Here is a 21,731-nt window from a genome sequence, read left to right as displayed (position 1 = left end):
TAGCTGTGTACCCAGGTGGTGCTCTGCAATGTCAGCAGTCTCTGTAGGTACAGCTAGAAAAAGACACTAAAGTGTGTTTTGCTGATGGCATAAACAGGAGATGTGCAATTCCTATTTGGTTCCTACCATTGTATTTCATATTTTAGAAATATAGAAAGCAAGCTAACAAAATCAGTGATGTTCTTTAAGCCTTTTAAATCACACTCCTCTCTACAGGTTCAAGTGCTTAATCTGTCAAGGAAAGGCTTGATCTTGAGATGGTGTCTAGATGCAGGACTCAAGTGTATGCTAAGTCTGCGGACAACACTAAGCTGGAGGATCTGTTCACTCCCTCCAGGTTAGAGAGGCCTTGCAGAGAGATCTTGACAAAAGTGAGGGCTGGGCAGCCACCAAGTGCATGAAGTTGTACAAGAGCAAGTGCCAAATTCTGCAGCTGCAGTGAGGCAGCCCAGGACATACGTACCTTCTTGAGAACAAAAGGCAAGAGGGCAGGCCCATGGAAAGGATCTGGGGGTGCTGGTTGATGGTAAGTTGAATCTGAGCTAGCAGTGTGCCCTGGCAGCCCAAAGGGCCAACCTTACCTGGGGGTGGTGTAACAGGCCCACACTGCCAGTCCAGCCAGGGAAGGGCTTGTCCCACTGTGCTTTGTGCTGTGCAGCCTCACCTCCAGCACTGCATGCAGTTTGACTTCCACAGTATAAGAAAGACATGAAACTGTGTGAGAGCCCCATAGTGGCTGCAGCGCTGAGCTCTGCTCTGGAGTCAGTGAGAGGTCTTGAGGGAACAGCATGGAGCTGGGTGAGGGGAGGGACAGAACTGGGGGTTAGGGAAAGGTTGTTCACTGGTTGGATGGTCAGGCATGGAACAGGCTCACCAGGGTGGTGATCGTGGCCCCAAGCTGCTGGAGTTCAAGGAGCATCTGTACAGTGCTCTCAAACACTGGGTTTGCACTCTGGGTGGTCCTATGCATAGCTGGGAGTTGGATTTCATGATCCTTGTGGGAGCCTTCAGACTCAGGAGATGCAGTGATTGTGTGATATAAATTAGGGAAAATCAGTGCAGCTGAAAGAGCTGAATATGTTGGCATTTTTGCCTTTACGAAAGAGGTGAAAGGTGATTAAGTAAATTGATTATGTAATTGCACAGTTGTGATAAGTCTCATATCCTTAAATTTAGCTTGGCTTATGCTTTTACATATTCATCTGTTTTTAAAACTGGCATTAAAGTCACCACAGGTGTAATCATGAGCAAGTCACTCTTGCTTAGTCTGCACAGTAGTTGTCATGCAAACAAAGAAAGACCTGAAGTGTAAGCAGTCACAGTCTGGCATGGTTGATAAGCCTGAAGTTCACTTTTAAAATATGCAATATTTTTCACTGTGGTCAGACATATGTGTTTAGGTAAACAGTCTGAAACAGTTCTGCCAAGATAGGGATAGTGCCATTTTTTCATAACAAGACAAGCATTCCAAGACAAGTAGTAGCCTTCACACCAACACAAAATTGTAATGTTAATTAAGATCATCCATGAGAAACAACTCAAGTATTGTCAGGAAGCTCCTCAGACTGAGGTGTTGTTCCAGTATTCAGAACTATCGTATCAGATTTCCACGCAACAGAGAAGAGTTAAGCGTTAAATAATTAAGAATGCTCTGAGTATAGCATCTCAGGGCTGTTAGATACAAGAATCTTTAACTGGGTCAGTTCATGGATTAAAAAAAAATAAGCAATTGGCTAAGCAGCTAATAGCAGATAAGAGGAACTAATGTGTGAATCCTGCATGCCCACCTGCTCTAGATTACTATCAGAGAATCCGAGAATCAGAGAATCACCAAGGTTGGAAAAGACCTAAAAGATCATCCAGTCCAACCGTTCACCTATTACTAGTAGCTCCCACTAAACCATGTCCTTCAACACAACACAACATCCAATCATTCCATGAAGTTTGTCAAGTATCAGTTTGTGTGTTCAGCAAAAACTGCATCTAAGAGAAACTTTGATGTGCACAGTTGCAAAATAAGTTTTCCCCTGATAAATCTTCTCTTCCTCTCAAATAATGAGAGATTATTTAATCCTCTTTGTGCAGGCTAAAATTTATATGCTTCCTTAGAAGCCTCCTAAGAAATCCATTATTATTACTACTTTGTTTAGTTTTTGTCATTTGTTTTCTGCATCTTGCTACATTCCTGACACAGTAATAAGCTTGACAGCACACACCATGGGAACGTTGTGATTTGTGTAATTTCATATTTCATTCATTTCTGACTATTCTTCCATTTCAGTGAATGGTACTCCGTTCTGCTGAGAAAGGATCAATAGATTCTCAAGCATATTCCTGCATTCAACTTAATTACTTGTTTCTGTGAAGATCCTCACGGTTTTCTACCGAAAAGGGAAAATGTTGCAGACTGTTGATACATTCTAAGGTTAACAGTTTGGAAGATGTTCTGGGAATACAACATTCAGAGCAATATGCAGTTGGTGTTTTCATTTGTTTGCTTGTTTTCAGGGGATAGAAACTTTCTCTGCTAACCTTTCATCCAGTGTTGACTTTTTTTCACCCCCAGCTCAAGAGTTAAAAAATGAAAAATAGAAAATCACAGCAATATCTCCACTGGCCCACTCCCAGCAGTTTCTTGGAATCATATATTTCCAGAAGCCCTCAGCTGAACTGTCAATCAGAGAAAAGAGAAGCCACGTAACAGCCCACAGCAAGCTGAAATACAGAACTGGGACACAGACCTGAAAGTGAAAACCAATGTTTCCAGTTAGAACTGCAGGGTGTGTGAGGTATATGCGATTACACTGAATTGATGCTTGGTCAGGAAATCAGAAGTAATACTTTTCATGAAGTGCCATGGGATTTTACAGCAACAAGCAGTGACACAATTACAGAATGAGTGCGCAACAGGAACATGAATCAGTGTTTATCAAAAATAATGTTCAATCAATTCTTTTACCTATCCTAACTGTTCTTCCATCCAAGGTTAGCTAAATCCAGTGCTGCATGGCTTTTATGAAGCAACAAGTTCACAGCCTAGTCTCATATGGTCTATAGTTTATAGCTACCATAATCCATAAATACTACAGAATGTTTTTTTCACCTTTCCTTAACTCTCTACATCATCTCCACAGTTATAAAGTGTAAATATTTTGTCCCTGAGAGTAACATCAGAATACTTTTCTCTATATTTTATTTCACTACAGCCATACAGACTGAGCCAGTTCAGATCACAGCTTACTGGATACACTTCTGGCACTGCAGACTGAGGCATGTAATGCTGACAAGCTTTGACTGTTTCCTCCTTTCACTGAAAATGATTAAGATCTTCTTGTGCCAGATGTATAGACAGATATATATATATATATAAACAAACAAACAAACAAAAAAAACCAAAAAACAGGTTTACAGCAAATGGTCATGGATGTTGAAATACATTGATTCTGACAGTGCATATCTTGTCCTCAGAGCAGAGTCAGGAGCTGGCTTACATTTGGTTTCTGACTGATGTTAGCACTATAATCTCCAAGTGTTCATTGTCTGAGTTTTTTCCCAAAGGTACTATGGACATGCGACTGTGATTTGAACTAACCTCATGAACTGAACGTGGGAAGGCTGGCTTCACACACAAACATTTTCCATTTACAGGTTTATAAAAGACAGCACAAGTGATATTCATAACCAGGCATTCTTTGCTCATCCCACATCTCCCATCTTTCTATGACTTCTTATTATTTTTATAGCCAGAAGCAGAAATTGCACCATTATTCAAGTTCTTTGGTGACCGTAGCTGAAATCAGGGAACCATCTATTTATGAGCTGCTCCAGCACTCCTTCAAAATAAAGACGAAGTGCATGTAAAGAGCAAATAGCCCATAGATTATGGCAAAATCAGTAATACATCGATATGCTGGAGGTCCACACTGAAAATGTTATTGCTATGAGGGGGGAGGATGGAGAATGGGAGCTAAGAGTTGAGGAGCACACTCAGAGGGAAGCTCAACCTCCTGATACACATATCATCCCCTTAAAGCAATCATCACTCTCCATTGTGTAAAGAGAGAACTGTCTGCCAAGCCTCCACTTGGGCATGCCAGGTATGTACTGCAAGTGTAGTAGGCTAATAAAAACTGTCAGCTCTTATACAAACAACAAAAGTGGACAGAAGTAGATAGTCCAGACATATGCCTACAGCCAAGCAATAGTTTGGTATGCTCCATCCTCTCTGTAATGTACAATTTCTTGTAACTGGTATGAGGTGGTGGCAAGTGAAAGATTCTAAGTGAAAGCTCTTTCCTTTTGCTGGTGGGTAATTTTCCCAGAACACATGGTGGATTTGAGCCTGCTGGTTTCTTTTCTTCAGCCCTGCTACTTTGAAACTCCATTAAATCACAAATACGTTTCTCACATCCCTTTGCATCGGTAATAAAATGTTTTCTAATAAATTCTATTGCAGCTGTGCAGGCAGCATAAAAGAGAAGAAATTATCCATAATACCAAGAAATCCTACCAACTCTGTATTGATTGCAGCTCAGGAACTCAACACAAAGGCCTACACACCCACAGACGCTGCAGATGCCAGCCTAATTGATCCTGCACTGAAGTTGGAGGGTATCCACAAAAGCCAGTAGGTGATTTTGTTTCCTTTCTATTTTGTCCTCAGCAAAATGAAGTCTCTCACACCCTGGAAGGTTTATTGAGATTCTGAAGGAAGACCAGATGTTTTATGTGTGGCAAGGTGGTGAAGACTGCATTTTCCAAAGATCAGGGTTCATTCATTCAATAGAAATCGAAGATAAAATGACAGTGTTAAATTCGTTATGCTGTAGATACATATTGTGTGCAATAAAATGTGTGCTATTGTAATGGGAACATGTGTGTTTTGTTCCTAATTTTGTAACCTATGAAAGGAAGATGCACATCACTGTTTTTTTCCCCAAAGATTTGGAAATGTTTTGTGTATTTCATCTATCTTCAGCTTTTTTAAATAACTGAAATTCTTCTGTCAGTCGATTTCTTTGTTCCTTGTGGCAAATAATAAAAATACTAGTGGCACGTAATTAAATTTTTGCTTATTTACAGTTTGTAATTCTTCTCTGCAAGTATCTAATGTGCAGAACTGTTCTGGCACATACATTTTAAAGCAACAAGGAAGGACAATTACTACATATATCCTTAGAGCTACACACAAATATCTGCTACAATGCCTACATGGCTTCAGGTGCCCACTGTGTAGCATTTAAAGACCAGAGAGCATCGATGAGTTCAGACCTGCAATTATGTTGTGCAGCCCAGCCCTAAGTTCTGAGGCAGTCAACAGAGAGGGAGAGTTTACAGCACTCGCTCTGACACTCCAGTTGCTTTCTGACACTGAAAAGCCAGAATAATGTCCTAAAGTGTCACAGGTTCTGTAGAGATGCCTTCACTACAGTACTTGTTAGCAAGCAAATGGGAAATATTCATGTAATGCATTTCCATGGAAATATTTACGCTAGTTTGTGGTTGAAGAGATTATTTTTTTCCACTTGGTTTAGACAAGGTGCCAGGGCACACACAAAGGTTGAGGGATTTACTATAAACTGTGTTTTATTGCATTATAAATGCAGTTCGGGCCATGGGAAAACCTCAGAATAGAATATCATTTGCTGTCTCAAACAAGATACCTATAAAGGGAGTCCAAAAGGAGAAAGGCTATGCTTATTTTGTCAAGTGGAGCGGTGCAGAAGTGTATCTATAGCATGAAACAGTTGGATTAAGTACCTGGTAACCACAATCACACTGTACGTGTTACAGAGGGAAGGTTATTCTGGAACAGCTCAACGAGCTCCAGTCTGTTCCTGTGGACAGAATGCTCAGTAGCAGTGTAAGTGCATCAGGTGCATTCCTGTAGTGCACCTTAGCATCTCTTCCTAAACAAACCTTTTTTGTGTACTCTCAGACACTCTCTACAATGCAAATCAAAGCAGAGTAAACCAGTACAATCAAGAGCTTAGTTTCAGAGGTTCACCCCTGATCTAACCATAATGATAGTGACCAAAAGAACGTACTTGTTTTTTTGTTTTGTTGTTTTTGTTTTTATTTTGTGTTATTATGCAAACAGCTATTACATTTATACAAAGACTTTGTCAGAGTCAGTAGTGGAGCTTCCTTCCCTCCATGCAGTGCGAAGGTGTATGATTAATGATCAATAAATGTGAAGGAAACAGGAAAGGGAAAACAGCAGTGACTGCATATACATTTTGTTAGCCACAAGTGATGTCTTTACCACAATTAATGATCCCTAAAACTGCATGATTTCAGGTGAATGCAGATGCTTAGGACAAAATAATCACTGAAGGCAAAATTAAGGTTTTAATTTTGGCTTCCCAGCACACTAGGAAGTATTGAACATCTGCAGACCACAGTATTAATGCCACCTGAACTATGATTTTCAACTGAGGAGTGCTGCAAACACGTATTTATAAATTAATACAGTGTGTAAATACTCAGAGATGCCAAATTTGGACAAGAATTTCCTGAAGGCTCCAGAGTCAGAATGTATAGAGTCATACTATCACTCTTCAACATTTTTATGGTCTCATTAAGAGACTAAACGTAGTTCGTATGCAAACATTCCCTTGTGGTGAAACATCCAAAATATGTCTCTTTTTCACTGTTCTGTTGACTTGTTATTATCAGCATTCCTTCTTCCCTAGTTAACAGGATCCAAATTTTCTTTGTGTAAATGAGTTTATTCTGGTAACAAATCAGAAAGAACTGCATCTGGATTGCTCTTTTATTGCTAACAGCTTCTCAGACTGAAGAGTGTGCAGAAATTAGCTCATACTGAAATGTGAAGCCAAAGAAACTACAGCCTAGAGGGAGATGGCCTAAACACTGGCTACACGTCTAAGATGTCAGAACCCGCATAAAGCTGAGCACAGAGAACTGCACAGAAGGTCTGAAAGTGCACCTGCTCAGCAAGCTGCACACAAAGGCTGCATTGTGCTAGCATGGAGGTGGAAGATTTCCATCAGAGGTGATAAAAACTCCAACTGCCAAACCTGGAAACCACACACAGCTATTGTGGAGAGGAGGAAAGCGCTCAAGACAGCCTGTGTAGTTTCTGCTCATGTTCCCACCCATTCTCACCAGCATTCTGAAAACAAAACAAAGCAAAACAAAAACCAACTCAGCTGGCTCAAGCTCTGATTGCCATCAGAGTCTTCAGTGAGGCCAACACTAGAATGACTGCAGCCACATCAAATATGTACTTAGCAGGCAATTTCTATTAGCTATTATCGGGTTACTCTGCGTTGCTTATGTCACGTTTACACAAAGCTCCCATTTAAGTTGCTGACTTTATAGTGAAAGATACAGTTACCGGGGAGCTGTTATTTGACTTGTTGTTATTAACGTGGGAACTCCTGTTTTCTTTTATCCCCGCTTTGTTTGGGAGCTATAAAACCCTTCACGCATGGACGGCTCCCCGGATATTAAAAGTAATAATAATCTAACAATCTCAGTGCTTCACGTCCCTCCTGCCAATGATAATTCTTCGTAAGCTCCACGCACTGAAAGCCCGGAAGCCGCTCTCCCCCACAGACCCGCCTTTCCCGGAAGCGGGTTCCGCCCGCCATTCCCTGCCAGCTTCTCTCGCGCCGGCCTTTGCGCCGCAGCCCGCCCGGCTCCGCCCCTCGCCCCGCCGCCGGCCGAGCGCGGGGGCGGCGCCAGGGCTCCCCTCTGCGCCCCGCCCGGCCCCGCCCGCCCCACTCGCTTCTCCGGCGGGCAGCCCAGCCGCAGGTGAGCTTGGAGAAGCGAACGGGGAGAACGGGTGGGGGGGAGCCGCGGTTAGAGAAGGGCCAGCGCCAGTCCTTATCAACGGAGGGGGAGTGCCGCGGCCTGGCCTCGCCGCACTGTCCTCCTGGGCTCGGCGTGTCCGCCGGCTCTGCCGTGGCTGTGGAGAGAGGCCTGGGAGCCTCCCCGCGAGCCGCCGGGCGCTGCGGGGAGCGACGGATGCTCGGCTCCTGTTGCTGTGTGCCGGCGGGTGTCGCCGCCCTGCGGCTGGGGGCGTCGGAGGAAGCGGGCGAGGGCCGAGCCGGGTTGAGCGGCGCGGGTACGGGGAGAGGGAGAGGCGTTACTGGCCGACGTGGTGCTGCCGGGTGCTGCGCTCGGCAAGGCGTTGCTGCGAGCTGTGGCTTTCCGCGAGACAAAAGGAAAGGGTGCGGAGTAAGTTCCCGAAATAAAAGCAGCTTTCGGTGCCGCGGAGGTGATCAGGTAAACAAGGCGGTGTTTGCTTTGGGTGTTATAGTGGCGGCTGGTCGCTTCCACGCCTTTCCTCTCGTTGAGTGTCATTCAGAATAAAGATGTTAAGTGGGCCATGTGCATCCCAGGAGTCACCCGTAGAGAGATGTCTGCGTCCGACGTGTGTATCTGCTTTGTGGCATCGCTGAGCTGCCCTGACAGAAAGCAGACGTTGGTTCTTGGGCTCGAAGTGGTGACCCTAACGCTTTAACCTCTATTTTGAAAGGAGGCTTCACGTTCTGCAGTGCAAGGCATTGCATGTCCCTAAGTGGGAGTGGTGTGTACCTCTGCTGGTGCTCCAGTGTCTGGAGATGATAGGTTATGGAGAGATCTGTGCAAAAAACAAACAAAAAAACAGACCTAACAGTCATTCTCTTTCATTTCCACTGAAAGTTACACTGAAAGGAGAGGAGCTTCTGGGAAAGGAGCTGCATGGACTGGGAGAAGGTGCTGGTATTCTCTTAGCTATCAGTGCAATTACTAGCGTTTATAACCAAACTCTTAATTGGAAATCCTGTTTCTTCTTTCTAGCCTGCTTACTCATTTGATAGCATGTACCTTAATGTTTAGATTCTGGGAACTTGTGAGCATTCATAATAAATGGTGGAAGAACTATGTGATTTATAGGTCCTTGCTGCAGGGTTTTATAAAATCATAGAGTCACCAAGGTTGGAAAAGACCTAAAAGATCATCCAGTCCAATTGTTCACCTATTACCAATAGCTCCCACTAAACCATGTCCCGCAACACAACATCCAATTGCTTTTTTAAACCCTCTCATTCATGTTTGTGAGCTTATTAAGCGCTTTTTTTTTTTTTTTTTTCTTTTCCCTCTAACATTCAAGTGATAAAAGTTACAGGGATTAGTGGCGCTAATGATGTTTGTTTTTTTCCAAAAAGAAATTTCCATAAACATTTAAGTGATACGCTCTTGCACAGAACAGTCCAAAAAGCCTCCAGACTCCTGCATGAGAAGCCAGCTGTGGGGTTAAATATGCTGTGTTACTAAATGGCAGACCATAGTCAGGTTTACTTCTCCAAACACAGTTGTGTTCTTAATCACCACTAAGCCATACATTGACATCCCTGCAAATATTTTTTAAGGGGTTTCCCTGCAACAGGAATGTTCTGTCCATGACGAGCCTTTGTTCCTGTTAGATTTCGAGTGCATTTGACTTGGAGGATAAACTTTTTCAAGCAGAGGATGTTCCAGCTTAGAACCTGATGTATTCCAGTCACCGAGAGTCACAGAGACTAATGTAGGTATGGTGTCTTGTTACATAAAAAGTTGTCAAGGCAAACATCTCGGCTAAGTGCCAACAGCATTGTTTGCCCTTCAGCTTCTCAACAGAAGATAAAATAATTGTATGAGGAGAAAATCATGTAGCTGTTTGATTGGGTTTGTTTGTTTTGCCAACCAGGAAAGTGTTACAGGATACGGTGGCCCTGAGAATAAGTTACTGATCACAAATATGGTGTGTTCTGGGCAGTAAGCTCCTCACCCCCTCAGGAGTGCTTACAGCCAAATTCCAGTAAACTCCTGGTACCTCCCAGCTATTGAAATTAGTTTGCATCTAAATTGAAATGTGTTTTAAGTGAACAAGGCAGTTCGGTATGCTAGTGACTGTATTCTTATTAATATATTACAACCTGCCCACATCACACATTCAATTACGGGGTGGCTGTTTTAGGGTTCTTTCCTTTGTAATGAAGAATGGATCTGATGAAGCAAGAAAATAGAACAGTTGGTATAATTAGTGCAATTCCACTGGACATTCTGCAAAACATCATATGAATTTCTAAGGGAAGAAATTGCTATATGTTGTTATTCTGTCTGTTGCAGAAAACCAGCTCAGGATAGTTGTGAAATGTTACTGGTTAATTATGCAGAGTCTGAAGTGTTTAGTCCTTGTGGATGTGAAGAGCTTTGAATCCCTTAAACTAGAGGAAATCTGTTTTGCAGACAGACCAGGGAATTGTTAAATCTTGCTTTGCTTCTTCTTATCAACAAGTGGGAGTTGGAGCCAGCACCTACCAACCAAGGGTTTGTTGATGGTCACTGCTGTATGTCCATTCTTTTTGGAAAGGCATGAATTCCCATTTGCAAAGGGTTGGGCATGTAACGCTGAGTCTTAGGAGTTTTCCACAACAGTGAAATCTGAAATTCCTACAAATCCTACTACTAATAAAATGTTTTAGGGGTGGAAGCAGGTGAGAAAGAAATGCAGTATGAGCTAAGTAATGCTGCTCTAGAACAAATTGATGAGAGAATTGATTGCGTACAGGGTGACTTAGTCATTATTGCTAATGTTTTGCTTAGGATTAGTCATCATCAAAATTCCCAGCACTTCTGGGGCAGTAGATGGGTATGCCATGCACAAAGGGGGAAGATGGGAAAAACAGGTGTGTAGGAGATGTTCGATAATGTAAAGAGGAATTATAATGAAAAACAGTTACTATAGAGAACTCAAAATAAGCTATGCATTAATCAGTCTATGGCGGTAATACAGAGGGGAGCCAAGAATGCAAAAAAGGTAGCACAAGCAAGATAGAGTGGGTTGTATAGTAACTCTGCAGTCATTACTTAGTGGAATTGATGATGCTTATTCTGTGATATTGGCTCCTTTGTTCAAGTGATTATAAATATAGATTAAATTTCTATCTGTACAGCTCTTTTAGTACATTGTATTTTTTCTCTAACAGAAAGTTTATTACCACATCATTTGATGTATCAGTGTGGGAATGCTTGGTGCAGTGGCCCACACAATTTCATTAAAAACAGGCATGTAAATACACTGTATGACCTAATGAATATTTCTGGTAATTAAAGAATATGAGTTTGCAAAGGAGCTCAGCACCTGCGCTTAGTAGGTGGGTAGCAAGGACCCACCATGCATTCAGGCCCTGTTATGTGTTTCATTTTACTCCAAAGTGTTCTTGTCCTCTTCTGTGTCACTGTTAGACTCAATCTTTAACTCTGATTCTTGTCTCCCACTGTCTGAGAATACTCATATGGAACACCCACATGTAGGCAAGCAGAAATGTTTCTATCAACATTAAATAGAATGTAGTAAACATGGATATCTTCCAAATGTGGAGGTCCTGTTCAGAACAGTAAAAGGCATCTATGCACTATGTTGTCCTTTTGCTAGTTCTTGTCTTGAATGAAGCACATCAGCAGCACAGAGGAAAGCTAACCTGGCATTTAAAGCCTGTGCCACTGTAGTCTGTTGTCCAGTGCAGCACAGTATAGCTGTGCTCTCCTTAAAGGGCATTTGTTTGGCTGGAGGTAACAACTTCCACACCTTTCCCTATGGAATTTATTTCAGACTTCAAAATGAAATAACCAGTACAGACAGGAAAATAGCATTACTGAGCAGTGCAATATGCCCAGTGCCCAGTGATGTCTGTCACACTGGCTTGTCAAGTCAAGCACACATGGAGAGTGTTTGAGATGATGGACATGAAGGCCATTCTTGAAACGTGGGTGGGAGAAGCTTATACTTAATTATGTCAGTATTACTACAGGGATCAAAATAAGCAAATTCAGGACATGAATAAAAGCATTTATTTTGTGGCTGAGCTCTTTTGGTAGGATAGTACTACATTAGAAGTTTTTACACAGTTAACCACTTAATTCCACTTTTGCGTATAACATGCAAATTAAACTTCATTCCAAGCCCCAGGTCTCTTGGAATTTAAGAATTGATGTTTTTAATTACGTGTTCTAACAATTGGTTTCTATAAGGTCAAAGTTTGTACTTACCCATAGCTAACTTGAAAGTTCATTGTAGTGCTTCAGTGACTGGTCCTGTGTGATCATCACCAGTGGTTTGTTGGACCTTCTTGTACCTTAATGAATTCTCTGACTTTTACATTTTTGAAATGAACACTGATTTTTAAGTGTATAATACATGTGGGTTTTTTTTTTTTTTTTTTTTTTTGTGTGTGTGTGTGTGTTTTTTAACATAATGATGTAAAATCAGTGGTGCAGCACTAGTCTGTATGAGTTTGAACTGCTAAAGCCTCCTTTCTTCCTGCTCCTGTTGTATACTTTTTTCCCAGCTGCTGATCAAGCACAATGGCCATGAGATTCTAGCTCATTCATACACACTGGAATTATGGCATATAATAACATATAAAAACTTATCCTAGGAAGAAAGTGTTACAGTCTGGGCTTTGGTCATTTAGAATTTGAAAGAGAAGGTGCTTTTGGGCTTACTATCAGAAATTGCTTTCTGTTAACCAAGTTCACCTTTCTAAGATTATTAAAAAGTAAGCACTGCAGTGAAAAAAGATGTCTGCGTATAACTTCAGCTGTGAAACTGTGTGGTCTGTGATGTTGTGGAGTACCAGAGAAGGAAGATGTGCACTGTGACTTGTCGAGGTGCATAAAATGGTATTACTGGATTGTTTTCCCTTGTTAATTGAAGACTGCAGTAAGAACAATAATAGGTTTAAGAAAGCTGCTAGTCTGAATTACTACTTCTGTTTGTGTCATCTAATTTAGTTTTAAGTACAGTGCAACATAAGGAACCATTTTTAGAGCAATTACAGAATCACAGAATCACAGAATTATAGGGGTTGGAAGGGACCTCTAGAGATCATCGAGTCCAACCCCCCTGCCAAAGCAGGCTCCCTACACCACGTCGCACAGGTAGGCGTCCAGGCGTGTCTTGAATATCTCCAGAGAAGGAGACTCCACCACCTCCCTGGGCAGCCTGTTCCAGTGCTCCGTCACCCTCACCGTAAAGAAGTTAAATTCATTTAAAAATAAAAAAAAAAGTAAATTCATTTAAAAATACAGTTGCTTTTATTTCAGGAATATTTTAAAAGTGCAAAGTTACCTAAATGATGTTTGTCAGCTGCAGTGCTCTTTCAGACAAGAACTTGTCTCACAGTTGTGGTTGTGTGCTGGAGCAGGAGCTATTATTGACCTTTGGACTTGACAGAGTTCTAAAGCTTAATCCAAGTTACATCTCAGTTTTCTTGTTTAAATCTAAATTTGTGATCTCTGCTATTTACTGTTCTGCTACTGCTGTGAAGATGGAAGAAGCCTACTTTTAACCAGTACATCTTTAACATCTCTAAGGACACCCTAAGCAGACATTGCTAACCGATGTTTCCTGCATTCAGAACTGGGTGGGTTATGAGCTGTAGATGGATGATGTTCTGAGGGCCATAGGTGGTAATGAAATTATCCAGTAAAGAATCATAGGATCGTAGAATTACTCAGGTTGGAAAAGACCTCAAAGATCATCAAGTCCAACTGCAGCCTAACCATAGTACCCTAACTCTGACAACCCTCTGCTAAATCATATATCTGAGCACCACATCCAGATGGCTCTTAAACACATCCAGACGGTGACTCAACCACCTCCCTGGGGAGCCTATTCCAGTGTTTAACTACCCTTTCTGTAAAGAAGTGTTTCCTAATGTCCAACCTAAATTACCTTGGCGCAACTTGAGGCCGTTTCCCCCTGGTCCTGTCACCAGTGAGAAGAGACTTGCCCTGCTCTCACTTTTCACATACTGGAAGAGAGCGATATGGTCTCCCCTCAGCCTCCTTTTCCCCAAACTAAACAGCCCCAGCTCTCTCAGCCTCTCCTCATAGGGTTGATTTTCCAAGACATCCTGTATAAGTCATACGAGTTAGAAATGAGGTCACATGTGCAGCATGCAACAGTTTGGGTATTTTGAAGAACACTGTAAAACTTTTTGTAAAAAATAGTTATTGAAGGAGAAACTGAAGGAGAAGCAATTTTGTAACCAAATGCTGGGTTTTGTGTTGGTTTGTGGTTTTGTTGTTTGTTTGTTTTTGTTGTTTTTGTTTTTAAGAAATGTGAGCAGTGACATACAACATAATACAATAGCAAGAAGGCTTTGGCTAACTCAGGCTGTTGTAGTTACTTTTGGATTTGTCAGCAATTTGAAGGAAAGATTTTCAGGAAAGTGTTTTTTCTCAACAGATTAAGGTCCTTCCTGCTGTCTGTTATCTGACAACAACAGAAGTGAGTTTTAACAAAGGTAACTTTTCCAGACTTTATGCGGTATTCAGCCTGTGGATGTATTAAGGAGAAAGGCTATAGAGTTAGATTCTGACTCTGCAGATCTGACACTATTAGAAATTACTAGAGCTGAATTGAAAGCGTGCCAAGTGATCAGCCAGAAGTAAAAAGTTTTTGTAAATCGGCAGTAGTGAAGGTTTTTTAGGCCAGGGGAAATCCTACATTACACCATGCAGTAATGAGAGGATATTAGGTCACTTCCAACTGGAATTTAGAAGTTCAAGGAAATATATCTTGCACTTGGGCAGTTTATTGTTGCAATATGTGTAGAATTATTTCGGCTAAATGTAGGTGAAGATACCAGTTTTTACCATAAGCAGACTTCTCTAGTACTTCCCTGGAGAGGCCGACCTTGAAAATAAGCTGGATATGCCTCTGACTACTACTGGAATGCCACTGTAGCTTTTACGTTTTGTGGCTGAGCAGAGGAAGAGAGACACACCTGAGACCCACCTAGAGATGGTGGATCTCTACCATCTTTACTGGTGACTTCTGGGATTTCTTGGAGCGTGACTGCAAAACTAATTCTGCATTGGCACTTGGTGTGGAAAGTGGCAAATTGATCTGAATATTTAAAACTTCATAATAAGTTCATGAACCAAAAGCTGTATTTCTAGCGACTGCATGTTTTGTGAAATGATAAATAGCCATTAAGCTGCCATGTGTCATACAACTGGCAAGCGTATTATTGAAGTAAAAAGCAATTAGTTGCCAGTTGGGTTGTTTAAATTTACTGGATGGATTCTTGCTGAGTTTTCAAATTATAGACCTAATAGTTGTAGAATATACAATATTTATAATTGGAAGGGATCAGACTTGTGGTGTTTCAACTTCATGCGTGCTGCATTAACATGCAGCATCAGGTCTGTAACTGCTTGTGTATTTGAATCACCTGCTTGAAAGGTTAATTGCAAGTCCTTGTGTATTTGCAAACCAGTCTCAGTGAGTCACGCATATGAAATCCTTCTGCCATGAATAAAGCAAAAATGATTTGGATTTTAGGAAGAGCAATTTGTGCTGTGTAGAATGTTAACAGGAGAGGGAGAAGTTACTGAAGAAAATATGGCTGCAAAATTAATGCTTTTACACTACTATCAGAAAAGAATATGCACGTGTTTGTAAATGAGCGATACAACATAGCCACAACATAGCCAAGCCATGAAATGATTGAGGTTACTTATTTTGCCAAGTCAGATTTCACTAATGAAATTTATTTACTACAGCTGAGGAGTAAAAGAAATTTCTTGAAATGCAAAATCCAAAATGCTCTTCTTTTGTTAGGTTTGATTTGGCTGGTGTGTTTATGTGGAGAGAGAGAACACTTTCCTATTCTTGTGAAGAGGAGACAAGAGTTTTAGTGGTACCTGCTTCTGTGTGTCTTTTAGCAGTTATCTATGTTTGGTCCTGTGTGCTTGGCGCTGTTTGTGTTGCAGCCTTTGCTGTGTGTTTGTACTGCTGGATCACTTATTCCTGCATCCTCTGCTTCTAGAAGCCAAGTAATAAAAAAGTGAAGGATTTCCTAGTAGGATATCTTGGTACTTGTGCTTTGCTCTTGTTATAACGTTACCCAGATTGACAGTGACCATACAAAAGATCTCTGCCTCAAACACTGTATTTGAAAGCTTAAACTTTTTCTTTGTGAAGAATTTCATAAGAGCATTGTTTAGACAAGGCTTCTGTGTTCATTCTGTCTGCACTTATACTTTGAAAGAATTTAAGGATATCATACTATATGATTGGCTAATGTGGCAAAATAAGCTGTTTAGAAGAGAATAAATTGACATCAAGGGTAGTCTCACTGCCAAGAGAGACACAGACAACACAGCCCAGATACATTTTTGGCCTCTCCTCTATACATTACCTAGGTGTGCAGGCACTGCCTTCCACGAGGAAACTTGTTTCTTGCAGGTACTGTTTGTTTCAAGACTTCTCTGTATCAAGTTTACTTTTGTGCCTAGAGAGCTGTGAAACTGTTTGTCTGGAGCATCATTCTTAGTAAGTGGGGATCTCACGTTATTCTTTTTCACCTTAAAAAAAGACTGTACTGATATTTGCTTTTTTCTAGAAAATGAACATCTGATGTTCTGAACTTCTGAATAAAGAGTACTGGATTGTTAACAATGAATGCGATACTTATGTTAGAGAAAACGTTGATTTATGGACTAGCAAACCCATATTTTTCAAATGCATCTTTTGGAAGCTTTCTTCAGACTTTGTTTAAACACACTTTACTTTGTCAAGCCAAGCCAAAATGCTTGCATTTAAATCTTTCTTAAATACCTTTCAGTATCTATTGAATATAAGTGTACAAGGACAAAAAAGGCACACTGTTGTGATGCGAGATTTCTTTTGAAATATGGTTGAGGAAGAGCAACTTTAAAAAAAAAACAACAACAAAAACTGAACATGCTGTGAGCAACTTCTTGAAGCAGAACTCTTTAACTGCTTTTAAAAGTGTAATGCTGAGGCTCATGCTGCAAATTCTGGCATAGTGCCTTCTGGAGAACTCCATTTTTGCTTTCTAGAATAGCTGAAAAGCAGCAGCTCTTTGCAAGTGTGTATGATGTCTGACTTGTCCCTGTCAGAAATCTTGGCTTTCTAACACACTTTATTGCACCTGAAATACAGGGTGAAAATACCTCTGGCTAGTATTTTGTGGGTGACGCTAGTTGAACTATGCCCATGAAGTATTTCCCTTGGTTGTCCTTCAGTTGTTGATTCTGTTACTAAAATTCATTCATGTAGGCTATGCCTTATCACTTATGCTTATCTGAAGAAGGGAAAAGGTGTCCTTATTCTCTGTCAAAATGCTGAGTACAATTAAATATTAGCAGCTGTTCTACATAGCATCTCCTATGACTGAGAATTGACTTATATTGAGATACTTAATTACAAGTATTTGGTGCGGGAAGCTGCTTCTGTTTATGTCCTCCTCTTCAGTTCTGCCCTCTCCTTCCTCCGTAGTTTTAGCTTGTGCTAGAAAATCTAGTGGATCATCTTTCCTGGATTACTTCTGCAAGCTCTCTGTTCTCTAGTTATGGGTAGGTGTGACAGACTGGTTAGTGAACTGGCTGTTCAGTCTTGTACCATGACTGCTGTACCATGACAGTTATTGCTCTTCTTGTGGTAAATTAAATTATATCAGAGCAAATACCTTCTGTTATTACTATAGATTAAATGCCTAAATGTGTGGGTTTGTATTGCCCAGGTAGCCAATTGTATCAGAAACTGTTTCAGGGAAGTGATCAACCACCTATACTCAGCCCTGTGAGACTGCACCTGGAGTACTGTGTTCACTTTCAGGTCCCTCATTACGGGAAAGATATCGAGGCTCTGGAATGTTTCCAGAGAAGGGCAATAAAACTGGTGAGGGGTCTGGAGCACAGGTCTTAGGAGGAGCAGCTGAGGGAGCTGAGATTGTTCGGTCTGGAGGAGGCTCAGGGGAGACCTTGTTCATTTTCAGTGCTTTGGAAGGTTTACAATTTTAAGACTTCAATTGTGTTCCAGAGTGTTTCTGCTGTTCAATTTTTGAAGGCTGAAAAGCCTTGTGCTTGTTCCAGATTGGTTTCAATAAATATTTGTGGAGGTGCCTCCTCAGAAATCTACTTGGAGGATGCCTAGAGGGTTTTTGGGAACAAAATGCTGAAATTAAGGAATGTGGTATGCATATCTAGTCTCATTGTAGAAGCTGCTGCTTAATTCCCAGCTGTACCCAGAAGCTGGCACCAAGGCCCGGTGTGGGCTTTGGCTGCAGCAAGGCTGTGAGCTTGGTCACTGCTTGCTTGTGATTGAGTGTCTTCTTGGAGGGATGTCCATGCTTGTGGTGATACCTTAAGAGCACAGTGCTACTGGCATGTGGGGATCCACTGTTATCTATAGCAGCCTCGAATAATTTTTAAAATGGATTGGGCCTCAGTTACTTGATGAGGAGTTGATGATGATGTAGTTGACTCTTCTGTTGTCAGTGTCTGAGTATAGTTACAGTTCTAAGTACCCATATCAGGAAGCTGGGAAATACAGGTCTCTTGCCTGAGGATATTTTCCACTGCTGAGAGTCAGTTTTCTGTTCTTCAGTTTCCTTAGTAGATGTATAGGCACCTTTGTATGTTTGTCTTGTGGGTGAGACACATGCACAGTAATGCACAGTGTGCATTAGGCAGCTTTGGGAAGTAGGCTTCTTACTGGAACTTGAGTATGATTTGACTTCTTGTTGAAGTCATGGGAAACCAAAACCCAATTCTCAGTTTGGGCCAAAGGATTATTTTCAAGAGAAAGGACTTACTGCAGCAGTATTTCGAATTTGTTCTGAGGTGCAGGTTCAGAATACCTGTGGTGTTTTTGTTTTTTGTTTTGTTTTTTTGTTTGTTTGTTTTTTTCTTCTTTTTTTTTGTTTGTTTTTTTGTCTAATGAGGCCAGCAATTTCCATGATTTGATAGAAAATTTGAGTTTAATTTCCTCTTCCTTCAAGCTGCTGCTAAGAGTTTGTATTGGTGATTTAATTTTTGAAGTATTTGTTCTACCTTAATACAATAATGATGTTACTTTATGCTGAGCTTGACAGATGTTGCATGTTTAAACTGCAGTAAAAACACAAGTCAAACTTACATGGGGTGTTGCTTATTAGGGTAATGCTGATCTAACCTAAAAAGACTACTTACTCTCCAGTTCTTAAAGCAGCTGGCATTGTGCTACATCGTCGTGTATCTTGTCTGTTCCTAGGTCATGGGGTGTTTCTGCTGATCTGGTTTGAGTATTATAATTGCAACCAGCTGTTGGGAGGGATGACTGACTGGGCTCTGTTTGCCTGAATTTGCCTCCTTCCTTTTCCAGGAACATTTTTGTTGCAGGAATATCTCAGTCATTCCTGAGCTGTCTTCCAGATAGTCTGCATCTAGTACGCTAGTCTGTGCTGATCATTTTGATGTGTGCATTCTGAAGCGCGATTTTGCTGTTGTTAACCAAACTGAAGCTGCTGGACTCATTAAGAAATGAAGTAACTCTGGATGAAATCATGATATTTTAGTAATAAATAAGACTATATTTCTTGATGGTCCCTGGGGAAATGAAATGTATTCTCTGCTCTTTCTATCTTTGCTTTTCTGCTTTTTCCTCAGATTGCTGAACTTCTGTCACCTGTAGGTTGTATGAAACAGCAGATTTGTGAGTCGCTTTGCAGGAGAATTTACTTTAGGACTGGGGTGTTAGTCAATTTTCACCTTAGAATGAAATAAAGAAGTTACAGATAATGTTTCTGGTGTGATAGTTTAAGCTGAAAGCACATAATAACATAGGTCATAGTTTAAAAAAGAGAAGTTAGTTTGGAAGATCTTAGGTTTCTATTATTATTATTCAGTAAGCAATTGGTAAAATGTTTTGCCTTTTGGGAGGTATTCCATTCAAAGCATACTAATTGTAGTTCTTAGTGTCATACCGATAGCTCATGTATCTCAATGAAATCACTCGTATTACTCCAAATTTATCAAATTCTAATGGACTAAATGGAAAAACAACAGAATCAGATGCTGTGATATGTAAGTTCTAATTGATGCTCTCTATATGAAAGAGTCCTGCAGGGGAAAAGTTGCTCATCATGGAAGTGAGTGGGTAGTAAAGTTAATTTTACCATCTTGCAAATCTTTACATAATTTTCCATTAAGAAAGAGAACAGAAGCAAAGGAATTGGAGTTCAGTTTTGATGTCTTAGCATTATGAAGGCTATAAAAATACTACTAATAATAAACTGTCTTGTAATTGAAGGAAGAACCCCTTTTTATTAAGTAGAATCTACTATGCTAACTGTACCGATTATCTTTAAAAACAAAGCTGTGTTTAACCAGTCTTCTTCACACAAATGCCTGCAGCAAATGAAAGTTCTCCTGTAAAGGACAACTGCATTTTCACAAAGCCTGCATTCAGCCTTTATGTATAGCACTGCAGAAAATGCCAGCTGAATTCGTGCCTGTGATGACGTGACTTAGTGTAATGTTTCTCCTTCCCTGGTCTGCTCTCACTGAGGTTGCATTTATGAGACTCTAGAGGGATCAAAAATGGACAGCATAACTTTTTGACCCCTTTTAGTCAGTTTCTCTTGAAAATAAGGCCAACTTATACGGTCTGTTCTTCCTTAATTTTTGGATTGTTGGCAAATGTCAGGTACATTCTGAAAGGAGTAGGTGCCTTGGATCTGATTGTTCGCTAAGTTTGCTGAATATTTACTGCTTGCTAAAGGGAAATATGTATCAGTTGTGCTTATGAAGGAAAAGATGCAATGTGAGTTGGACATCCATTGCTTTGTTTAAGCTGGTATACAGTTTGCCATGTTTTAACATCTGTAAGAATGCTTTGGTTAGTTGTTTTGGTGCACATTATTCTGTAAGAAGTAATTTCCAAAGAGAATCTGAGAATTTGGATGACAGAGGCACTTGCAGTAGAGAGATCAGAAATTACTACTTTTTCTTTTTTCCTTGTCACATATTTACAAAGATATCTGGCCATAAAACATTGTCCCTGGAGATGAAAGCCTCTCTTTGTTTTGGTACCTGGTTGTCTTAGTTGCCCTTGTGAGTCTGGATAGCTGCTCCATGCTTGAAGGCTTTATACAAGAGTTAATATGAAGCAAATATACTTGACTTCATGGTTCAAGTCCCCCCCTCTCTCCTGTTTGTTCCTCTGGTGGGTGAAGCTGAGTACCATATTTAAATCCAGTGGTATTTCTTGAACAGAAGGCCTACTGTGCAAGGTGTGGTGCTGTGGGAGAGTTAGCATTACTACAGGTGACTGCTTGTCGCTTGAGAGAGCTAGTGATTTTACACATCCAGCTACAAGTTCCTTTTGCTATGCAGTGATCTTTTTCTCCATACTCTTTATCCTCTTGAGTAGATTTCTACAGCTGGGCTGTTGTGGCTGGTGCTAACAGGAATTCTAGTTGGTTCTCCTGCAGTTCTTCTGATGTAATCTAAGCACACCCTAACCAGGCTCCACATAAATGATCCTGGCTCCAGCTGGAAGCCTGCCATTAGATGGAGATCAGAACTGGGGTGAGCACTTATCTTCAGGCAGATAATGAGCAGCTCTAGGGGTTTGCAGAACTTCAGCTGAGCAGCCACTGAGATGTGTTTGTGCATTTCTTTGCTCACATGTTGTAAAGGGCAGTTTCCTAGGAGCTTATCTACAGCATAGGTGAGGAGGGATCCATAGCATGGTGGTTAGGCAGCTCTCACCCTTCAAGTGAAGATATGGGAGTACATTGTTGAGCCAGTTAAGCTTTCACTTCTCTTATGACTTGTTAGACTACACGAAGAACTGTTTAAAAATAAACTGGTGTATCTCATCAGCTTTATTGCTCGAGTGGGGATTACCAGTGGGTGTGGTAAAAAGCTGA

At 41.0% G+C, this 21,731-nt stretch overlaps 1 protein-coding gene across 3 annotated transcripts in view; it reads left to right on the top strand.

Annotated features, from left to right (window-relative positions):
• Positions 1-7,650: 7,650 nt before the first annotated feature.
• RALA (RAS like proto-oncogene A) overlaps positions 7,651-21,731 on the top strand; it is a 29,237-nt gene continuing 15,156 nt past the window's right edge. The window contains exon 1 of one of the 3 annotated variants that reach the window (XM_072329760.1): positions 7,651-7,782. The gene's annotated coding sequence lies outside the window, so the exon portion shown is untranslated. Of the gene's footprint in view, positions 7,783-7,908; positions 8,257-9,525; positions 9,546-21,731 lie in introns of those variants that run through there. The other 2 variants (XM_072329761.1, XM_072329763.1) reach the window with 2 other exon arrangements.

Source organism: Excalfactoria chinensis, chromosome 2 (genome assembly GCF_039878825.1).
Source record: "Excalfactoria chinensis isolate bCotChi1 chromosome 2, bCotChi1.hap2, whole genome shotgun sequence".
Lineage (NCBI taxonomy): Eukaryota > Metazoa > Chordata > Aves > Galliformes > Phasianidae > Excalfactoria > Excalfactoria chinensis.
Note: the sequence above shows the minus strand (reverse complement) of the source record. Positions and strands in the feature narration are given on the sequence as shown.